This window comes from Prunus persica, chromosome G1, assembly GCF_000346465.2.
Source record: "Prunus persica cultivar Lovell chromosome G1, Prunus_persica_NCBIv2, whole genome shotgun sequence".
NCBI lineage: Eukaryota > Viridiplantae > Streptophyta > Magnoliopsida > Rosales > Rosaceae > Prunus > Prunus persica.
The window spans coordinates 14,087,762-14,096,689 of NC_034009.1; positions in this window are offsets into that span (position 1 = coordinate 14,087,762).

Below are 8,928 nucleotides of genomic sequence, written 5' to 3' on the forward strand. Positions count from 1 at the left end.
ATTTCAATTCAAGGGTTCTAGCGAAATAAGGACTTGTCAGAAATCGCCTCAGCCACAAGCATCACCACAAAACCTAGCCGGAAATCGCCTCAGCCACAAGCACCACCACAAAACCCTTGCCGGAAATCTTTTCTCCTGCTCCTCAATTTCTCACAATTTCTCAAGTGTGGTGCCTTCACCACTCCAAGTTCCTATTTGTAGCCAACTAAGGGTACCCACGCCTCGTTTCACGAGCAAACCCTAGCACCCTTTCATATTCCCTCCTAAATCCCTTGTACCTACACATAATTTGAAATTCAATTTTCAACTATACAAAACGAAACAAAAATCATTTTTGTGAGAAATTTAGGGACCATGCCGAATGGCAAGGCCCGTGCAAACACAAAATGGAGACCCCAAAATTTCAAGTGTGCTAGCCTACTTCATAAGCCCAATCCTATTACAAGGCTAGGGCTGTAATTTGTTTAAGGCTAAGCCCAAATTTGATCAAGGCACCCAAATACATTTCACAACATATATCATGGCTCGACATGCAGAACGGCAAGCCCCGGGAAGCAACAAATAGGGAACTCACCTGCCTTATGGAGGGTCTAACTCGAGAGGCTAAGTGACAGCACAAAAACCCCGCTCCTTTTCGGCCAAACCACTCTCCACACCGAGCTATTTTTCGGCCCAGCTATTTTCGGCCCAACTATTTTCGGCCGTGCTCTTGCCAATGGCCTAGCTCCAATTTCGTTCGGGCCTATCACCTTTGATCAACACAACGGTCCAAATAAAATCTGCTCAAGGCACCCTTGCCGAACTGCAAGGGCTATGCAAGCATGAAATACGAGGGAAAGGAGACCATACCGAAGCACACAACCTGCCGAAGCACCTCTCACAGCTGGCAGAACCAGCTGCTGCGCCGAAGACCTTCCTAACCGCCTTGCCGAAGCAGCCGCACAGCCCTGCCGAAGCCTCCAGCCGCAGGACCAATCGGCAGCACTTCAACCTCCTCGGACAGCACAGCCTGCCTAGACAACTGCCCAGCCCCTTCGACCCAAGCCTCTTGCCGAACGGCAAGATCAGTCGCGGCTCCCCTTTGATCTCAGCAGCACTTCAACTGCACCTCGGCCAGAACCTACCGATCGGCACAGCACCACACCTGCCGAACCAGCTGCCTCGCCGCCTGCCGAACCAGCTGCTAAGCCCAACGCTACTGCCGAATCACGCTTGCTGAACTGCTAGACTAAAACCTAGACCCAACACGGAAAGGGAGACCTAGCACACTCCAAGACTTTCTACCCCAAAGTGCCGAAGTGAGAACTGCCGAACGGCATGGTGGCCACCCCTTATTTACATACTCCCCTCCTCCAAAACCCTACCTGCCGAAGCCCACCTCAAGCCCTTCATACTTGCTGAAGGCCCAATCCAAGAAAGCCTTCAAGCTCTCTCAAAATGGCCCGGCCATTCAAAAAAAAAAATTTGGCTAGACCCTTGCCGAACGGCAAGGGCCATGGAGGAACTATGGAGAGTCCAAAATTTCCAAATGGCCCGGCCGTTCACAAAAAAAAAAAAAGGGAGCTAGACCCTTGCCGAATGACAAGAGCCATGGAAGAATTGGAGTTTCCGAAATTTTCCACAAGACCTGGCTCTTTCGAAGGTCCGGCTCCCCTACGGACCCAGCTCCCCTCCTATCTGCAAATTGCCCGAGTACGCAGGTACCCAGCTACCCTGTGTACTAGGGAGTGCCCTACGACTCCCAACGAAGCTGGAATGCTCGGTTACAATTACAAAAACTCACAAGTTCCCAACCCAGAAGTTACTTCTCGACCGCGAACTTGGGGGACTACTGTTTACACCATAATGAACCGAGCAGACCCAGCATCAAAGCGACTAGCACCAAGGCAGCCACGCCTTCTCTCCTGCCGAAGGAAGACACACTTCCGAGGTGCCAGACACCTGCCGAAGCTCCCAGCTGCCAAACCTAATCTCCAGGACACGTGTCGCCACCGCAACGACTTGCACAAAGTCCCACATTGGAACTTTGTGCAAACCTCCTACTCTCACCTCCCTATAAATAGGGAACAGTACCCAAGTAAAAAGGGTAACTATTCTCCCACTTTTACTGTTACTCTGCCAGAATTACTACTTGTAACTGACTTAGGCATCGGAGAGCCTTCGGCCGGCACCACACCGGTGTCCGAAGCTTAACGATTGCTTCTCCCACTTTGTCTTCTGCAGGTTTCCCATCAACCTATATTTCACCAAGGGCCTCAGCTCTCTTCCCTGCTGAAGACCCAGCACATCTAATCACTAAGTTGGACTCAATATTGGCCGGGCCATTTTGAGCGTCAACAATTAGTGTATGCATTAATTTGGGCATCAAAACAATTCAGAATGCCCCCAAAGTGGGAAGCCATGATGATGATTTCAGGCAAAAACTTGTTGAATATTGATTTGGGTACAATATAATTTGGCACTAGAAAATTTGGATGCCTTAAAGAGATAATAATTCTTGTGTTACATAAACTGATACCAATTAAAGAATAAACTAGTACTAGACAATAAGAAACGTGTTCTCCGAGAAATCAGAAGGCTAAGCACTTCCTGGAGCTGGTCAGAAACTTGTTCTTTGTCAAAACCCGACCTCGTCCCGGCTTAGATGGCAATGGCAAGTTCTTGATGTCGATAGCTTGAATTTTCTTTCGCTTGTTTTGGAACTCTTGATAGCCTTGGTGAAGCTTTCGAACACTAGTCTCCAACTTCTCTTCATCATCCCAATCTTGCAGATGAAGATCACGGTCAGTAGATTTTGCGAGCCCCTTAGGGTTTTGTTGGCTCTCTGAAAAATCAAAAGGCTCTGGGCACTTCCTCGAACTGGTCAACAGCTGGTTCTCTCTCAAAACCCGGCCTCGCTGTGGCTTAGAAGGCAAAGGCAAGTTGTTGATGTCAAGAAGTTGAATTTTCTCTCTCTTGTTTTGGAACTCTTGAAAGCCTTGGTGAAGCTTTCGCTTGCTATTCTCCAACTTCTCTTCATCATTCCTATCACACTTCGGATCCGGGGTAGGTGAAAATCCCATGTCCGGCGCGTGAGAAAATAAAAATAAAATAAAATAAAAATATATCCAAAATCTTATAACTTTACAAGAAATAAATAACGCTCTATCACTCTCATTTAATTCAGCCTCAACTGGTTTAGTCCTTTTCTTGTCCACTAATTCATCTGAAAAATTAAATAGGGTGAGGAATGAGCAACCACAGCTCAGTAAGGACATGAGACCTTACCACAGTAGATTGATATAACTAAATTAAGTGACATGTAATCACACAACCAAATATCACATTCATAATAATAATGCATGAATGCTCTTCATCTAATCCCGTTAATTCATATAATTGGACAAGCAAACCTGCACGTCCCATACCATGCTTATACCACTTGGTCCCGAATGCCCATTTATATGAACTAACACCCATTTCAACTGTCCCATAATTCCCCTTTTGTTAGTCATCTTGTCTAACTCCCTTTTGCCAGTCCCGAATCACCCAATAAAAACCATGTGCACTGTGGGATCCATGAGACCAGGTACCTGCCAAGAGTTATACTCAACTACACAAAAGACTATATCCATTACCCTCTTTTCCATTATTATCTTCTCCACCCAACAACTCCAACCAAATATCCATGACATGATATAATTATGCCTTCTATGTATCTCACAACAATGTAACATTTAAACATCACCAATGTACATATAATCATATCACGCATAATATAGTGCTCACAAAATTTAATTAGATCAATCTCCGTAAAGACCCCCAAAAAACTCCTACTTCCATTCCAAAGCTTGTAACTATGCATGACAACAAGTAATGAAGGTCTTATTTATACTAGAAGAAGTCGGTTGCTATATCCTTCTATCATTGGTTAATACTCTTGGCGGCAACCCTTAAGGATAACAATAACTTGAGCTTTATCTGCAATCTTGGCATGTCCCGCCACCTAGCAAGAATGGTGGCACCATCTCTAGCTACAATACTCTTGATCCAACACCTCATACTAGAGAGTCCACCTCATGTTTCTTATGTCTTTTAAGCCTTAACTCCTAAGTTTTCAATAAAATAATATATAATTCAAGATAAGATAGGTTTATTCAAATCTATCACTCACTTAGATATCTACCCAACGTGCACACTGCCATGCAAATAATAATATGGGTTTATATATATATATATATATATATATGTATATATATATAAACTAATAGTGAAAATTGCACATATATATATTTTTATATATAATGAATATAACAAATAAATCTTCAAACTATATAATTTTATAAATACGGGATTCACAATTCCAGTCTTGCCGTTGATGGTGAGCATCAGATTTTTTTGGCCCCGTATGGTTTTGTTGACAAGAAGATGGAGATGGTGCGCATAGCACCAAGCGGAGGGTCTCCAAACTCTTGCCTTTGCCGTGAGATGATGGTTTCTTGGGCTTCTCTTGAATTGCCATGTCGTGGTCATCAAGTTTGACGTCGTGGAACAAGTTGGAGGGATCGAAAGTCGTGGTTTCACTTTCAAGGACGAAGACAGCTTGAAGGTCGTCAAGAGGGCAAGCAAGTCCAGCAAAGTCGTCATCGTCAACGTGAACGTTAACAGGAGGCTCTCGCTGTTCCTTCAAAGCCTTCATCTTGTCTGAAAGAGAAAGTAGCTAGTGAAGTGAAAGGTCTCGATCGTTTGAAAGAGAAAAGATTATAGGGAATTTTGGAAACCCTAAATGACGGTAGCTAGAGTTTACAAAAGGCTTAGACTACTACATATATATTTATAGTTTTTAGTTTCCTAATCTCGTCGGGAAAACCAATATTTTATTATAATTAATTCTATTGCACTTTCTAACCTTAACTTGCCACCGTCTCCAAACGCAAATGACCCATCACTACTACATTTTACTCTTTGCGCGACGAACAACAAAACGTCGCGCAAAGTCTTATTTAGTCGCATTAAATTAAGCGCGACAAAAAATTCGTCGCGCATATTCCGTCGCGCGAAGATCGTGAAGAAAGCCTTTGCGCGACGAGGAATAACCCTTCGTCGCGCAAAACTGTGCGACGGGTAAACCATCGTTGCACCAACGGTGTGGAGACGAAATAACGGTTCGTCGCATAAATATTTGCGCGACGACAAAGTATTCGGCGCACGTATATTTGCGCGACGACAGGGATAGCGCGACGAAATATAATTCGTCGCGCAAAACTTGTTCGGGAGACGTATATGTTCGTCGCAGAACCATTCGCGCGATGAGAAAGTTTTCGTCGCGCATACCTTTGCGCGACGCAAATCTTTGTCGTCGCGCAAAACATGTTGCGCGACGAAATATTTCGACGCGCAAAGAGACGTATGTATTCGTCGCGCAAGAATTAAAAGTAATAAAAAAGTTGATTTTTTATTTTTTTTAGATGTGGGTTTGCGCGACGAAATGTTTTCCGTCGCGCAAAAATAATATTACAATTTTTTTTATATTTTTTTTAAATAAAATTGGTTTTTTTTTATTGATTAAACAATGAAATTGCAATAAAAATAAATTAGAATAAAATTTTGTTATAAAATAAAATAAATGTATTACAAATAAAATAAATGTTTATGATGAAAATAAATACACTAATCAAATAATGAAGCAAAATCAACCGGGTCGTCGCCAGTATGCGGCTCGGAGGTCTGGGCGTCCACCGGGGTAGTGGTCTGGGCGTCCACCGGGGCAGTGGTCTGGTGGGCATGCTCGGGGTGGACGGGCTGGGAGGTCGGCACATCAAAATGCGGGACTGGAATGCTGGACTGTGCGAGGGACTGCAGAATGACCGACATCTGGCTCTGAAGAGTGGCCACCTGTGCTGTCAAAGCAGTGACCTGACTGTTTGACTGCGCTGATGAACGGGGTCTGGGTTCCCTCCGCCTGGCATTCCCCATCCCTCTACAATATGTCCCCGGTCTCCTCCCTAGAGTCTGATCCAATGTCTCCGTCAAGATCTGAAACCCAGCATCCTGTGGAGGATCCACAGACTCGATCGGAGTATCGGGAGGAAGTTGGGAGGCAGACTCCTGAAGAACCAACTGGCTCCTCTCCACCATCGTCGTCTGTTTAGCATAACATAAAATATAAATTCAAACATTCATATAATAACCTTTAAAGTTGAATGCGCAACATAAGAATTAAAATTAAATAATACTTATATGAAGGGACTCGGCCAATTCATTCCCAGGTCGAACATAAACGTCGCCAAAGACGTCGATCTCTGGGAATTTGGACCCCCCCTAAATTGAACACAAGAAGAAAAATATTAGAACGAAAAAATAAATTAAGAATAATGAAAAAGTAAAAATTAAATAAAAATTATTTTATTATTACCTGACGCCGGGCATCCATCCTATAGGAGAAGGGCCTGGAACCCGAATGATGGAGAAGAGTCTTCTTCTTCCTATTGCCCTTATTGACTTTGGCTTTATTCTGTTATACAAAAAATAAAATGTATTAGTTGAAATTGAAATTAAATATAAAAAAATTAAATAAACAATAGTAAGAAAATAAAAATAAATATAACAAATTACCACAAAAGCGGGCGCTTGAAAATGAGCGCAGAGCCACGCCCAACTATCCTCCCGCCCCTCAAGCTCTTTCGGGCAACCCTCTTGAAGAGCGACTTGCGGATCATCGAATGCCTCAAAATGATGGTGCAAGTCGCTCTTCCACTGCTTGTACCTCTCAGAGAAGAGTCTGTTGACGTACGCCAACGACTCTTCATCAAGGTCCTCCAAGTTGTAGTTCGTCTGCAATAAATTAATTACATACATTTAAATAATATAAATATAACGTTTGAAAGAAAAAGAATGAAAAGGCCTACATACCGACAACTGGCCGCGAACCTCAGTCTTGGTCTCGTCAGGCATCACCTTCCAAGACTTCCATTGCATTGGGCAATAGCTCCGAATGACATGACCAATGTCGTGGGCCAAGGAGCTATGCAACTCCGCCGTCGGTGCAGCCCGATGTCGCTCGTCGTATCCGATGTTGATACGACTGTTGGTCACCCGGGTGACCTTCGCCGTCTTCAACTGCCGACACGGCCCTCGGGTGTTCCTCTTGGCTGCAAAGAAAGATGACATGAATGTTAAATAAATAACAAATTTAACAATCAAATACACACACACACACACACACACACACAAAAAACAAGAAATAAAAAATAAAATTAACTGGAGAAAAAGGAAAGCTATACCTGGCTGTGACCCCGACGCATCAGTGGATGTGGTCTCGGTGGTGCTGGCGGGCCGATGACGCCGCCTGGCACTAACAGGCTGCGCCACTGATGACGCGGATGAGGCAGGCCCCTGGGACCCCGCAGGTCCAACTGCCAAGTGGTCCATCAGTGCTGGCGCAGTGGCAGGAGATGCTGGAGCAGTGGCAGCAGATGTCGGCTGAGTCGGGGGCGCCGAACTCTGCGTGGTCATCACCGCCCTACGACGTGTAATCAGGTCTGACATCTGCACAATTTCATTAATACAAATACAAATTAATAAAATATACGAATATTTGAAAACACATACAATTTCATTCACATTATTGACCTAGGGTTTGCGAGTTCGGAATATCCGGGACTCCGATCCACGATCCGTCGAATCATAGATGATCCAAGAAATACAAGGTACACCATACGTGAGTTTGAGTTCGATCCAACGGTCCGAACATAACAACCCCGGAAATCGTACAATAGGCAAAATCCATTCGAGATGCAAACGGTAACCAAATTCTAATCCGAAAACACCTATGCGCTCGTGACAACTACAGGATTGCACTAGGACCGAATTCGGGTTGCTACAGGAACCCACGCGCCGCCCCACGCGCCGGCAGCGCGCGGGTGTCCAAAGCGATACCAATCGCCGAAAAATGCTTAAAACTAAGGGGCAAGGTTCCTATCCTAGGTTCAAAACATCAATTGGAGCCACTTTTGTTCTCGGACATACCCCGAAAATTGGCTGGAAGTGGCCGGAATTGAAAATCAAAATCCGGCCGAAACTTAGGGTTTCAAATTAAGTGCCCTAGTGCAACAAATTCAGAAATCCTACCCAACCATCAGCTAAAGCATGAAAAATAGGATAGAAACCATACCTCAGGTGTCGGAATTGGTCGCCGGAGGAGGGACAACACGGCGGAGCCGATTCGGTGAAAATCGAATAAATCGCAGCGGCTGGCTCGACGGCGACGGCGGGCGAGCTCCGGGGTACCACCAACGTCGCGGGCGCGGTCCAAATCCACCGGGGTAGGAGGCAGCGGCGGCGGCGGGGAGAGAGACGGCGGATTTGTGAAATTTCAGAAAACTGGGGAAGAAGGAGGCCATCGCGTGGTTTCTAAAATTTTATTCGTTTTTGCGCGACGAAGTGAAGGTAACGTCGCGCAAGAAATTTTAAATGGCTATTGCGCGACGAAAACTATTTGAGTTCCGTCGCACAAAGTCATTCATCCCCCAAAATTTGGTGAAAGTGTCGTTTTTGCGCGACGCACAAATGTGAGTGTTCGTCGCGCAATGTTGGCAGTCCGCCAAAATTTGGGATTTAGGGTTTAGCGGGCGAGATTGAATTCTTGCGCGACGCACTAAAGCAGTGTCGTCGCGCAATGTTGCGAATAGCCTGAATTTGGGTACTAGGGTTTGCGCGACGCATACCAGAGCGTCGCGCAAAAACTCGCCAAAAAAATGACATGATGTCTGTCCAAAGAGAAAGGGCTGGCTGAGATTGCGCGACGTACTTCCAGCGTCGCGCAAAACCTCAAAAATGTGAAAGTCTGGTTGATATGGCGCGACGAAGTGAATTGACTTCGTCTCGCAAGACCTCGCAAGAAAATTTCCGCTGAGTGTCCAGGGAGGAAGACCGTGAAATGTGAAAAAT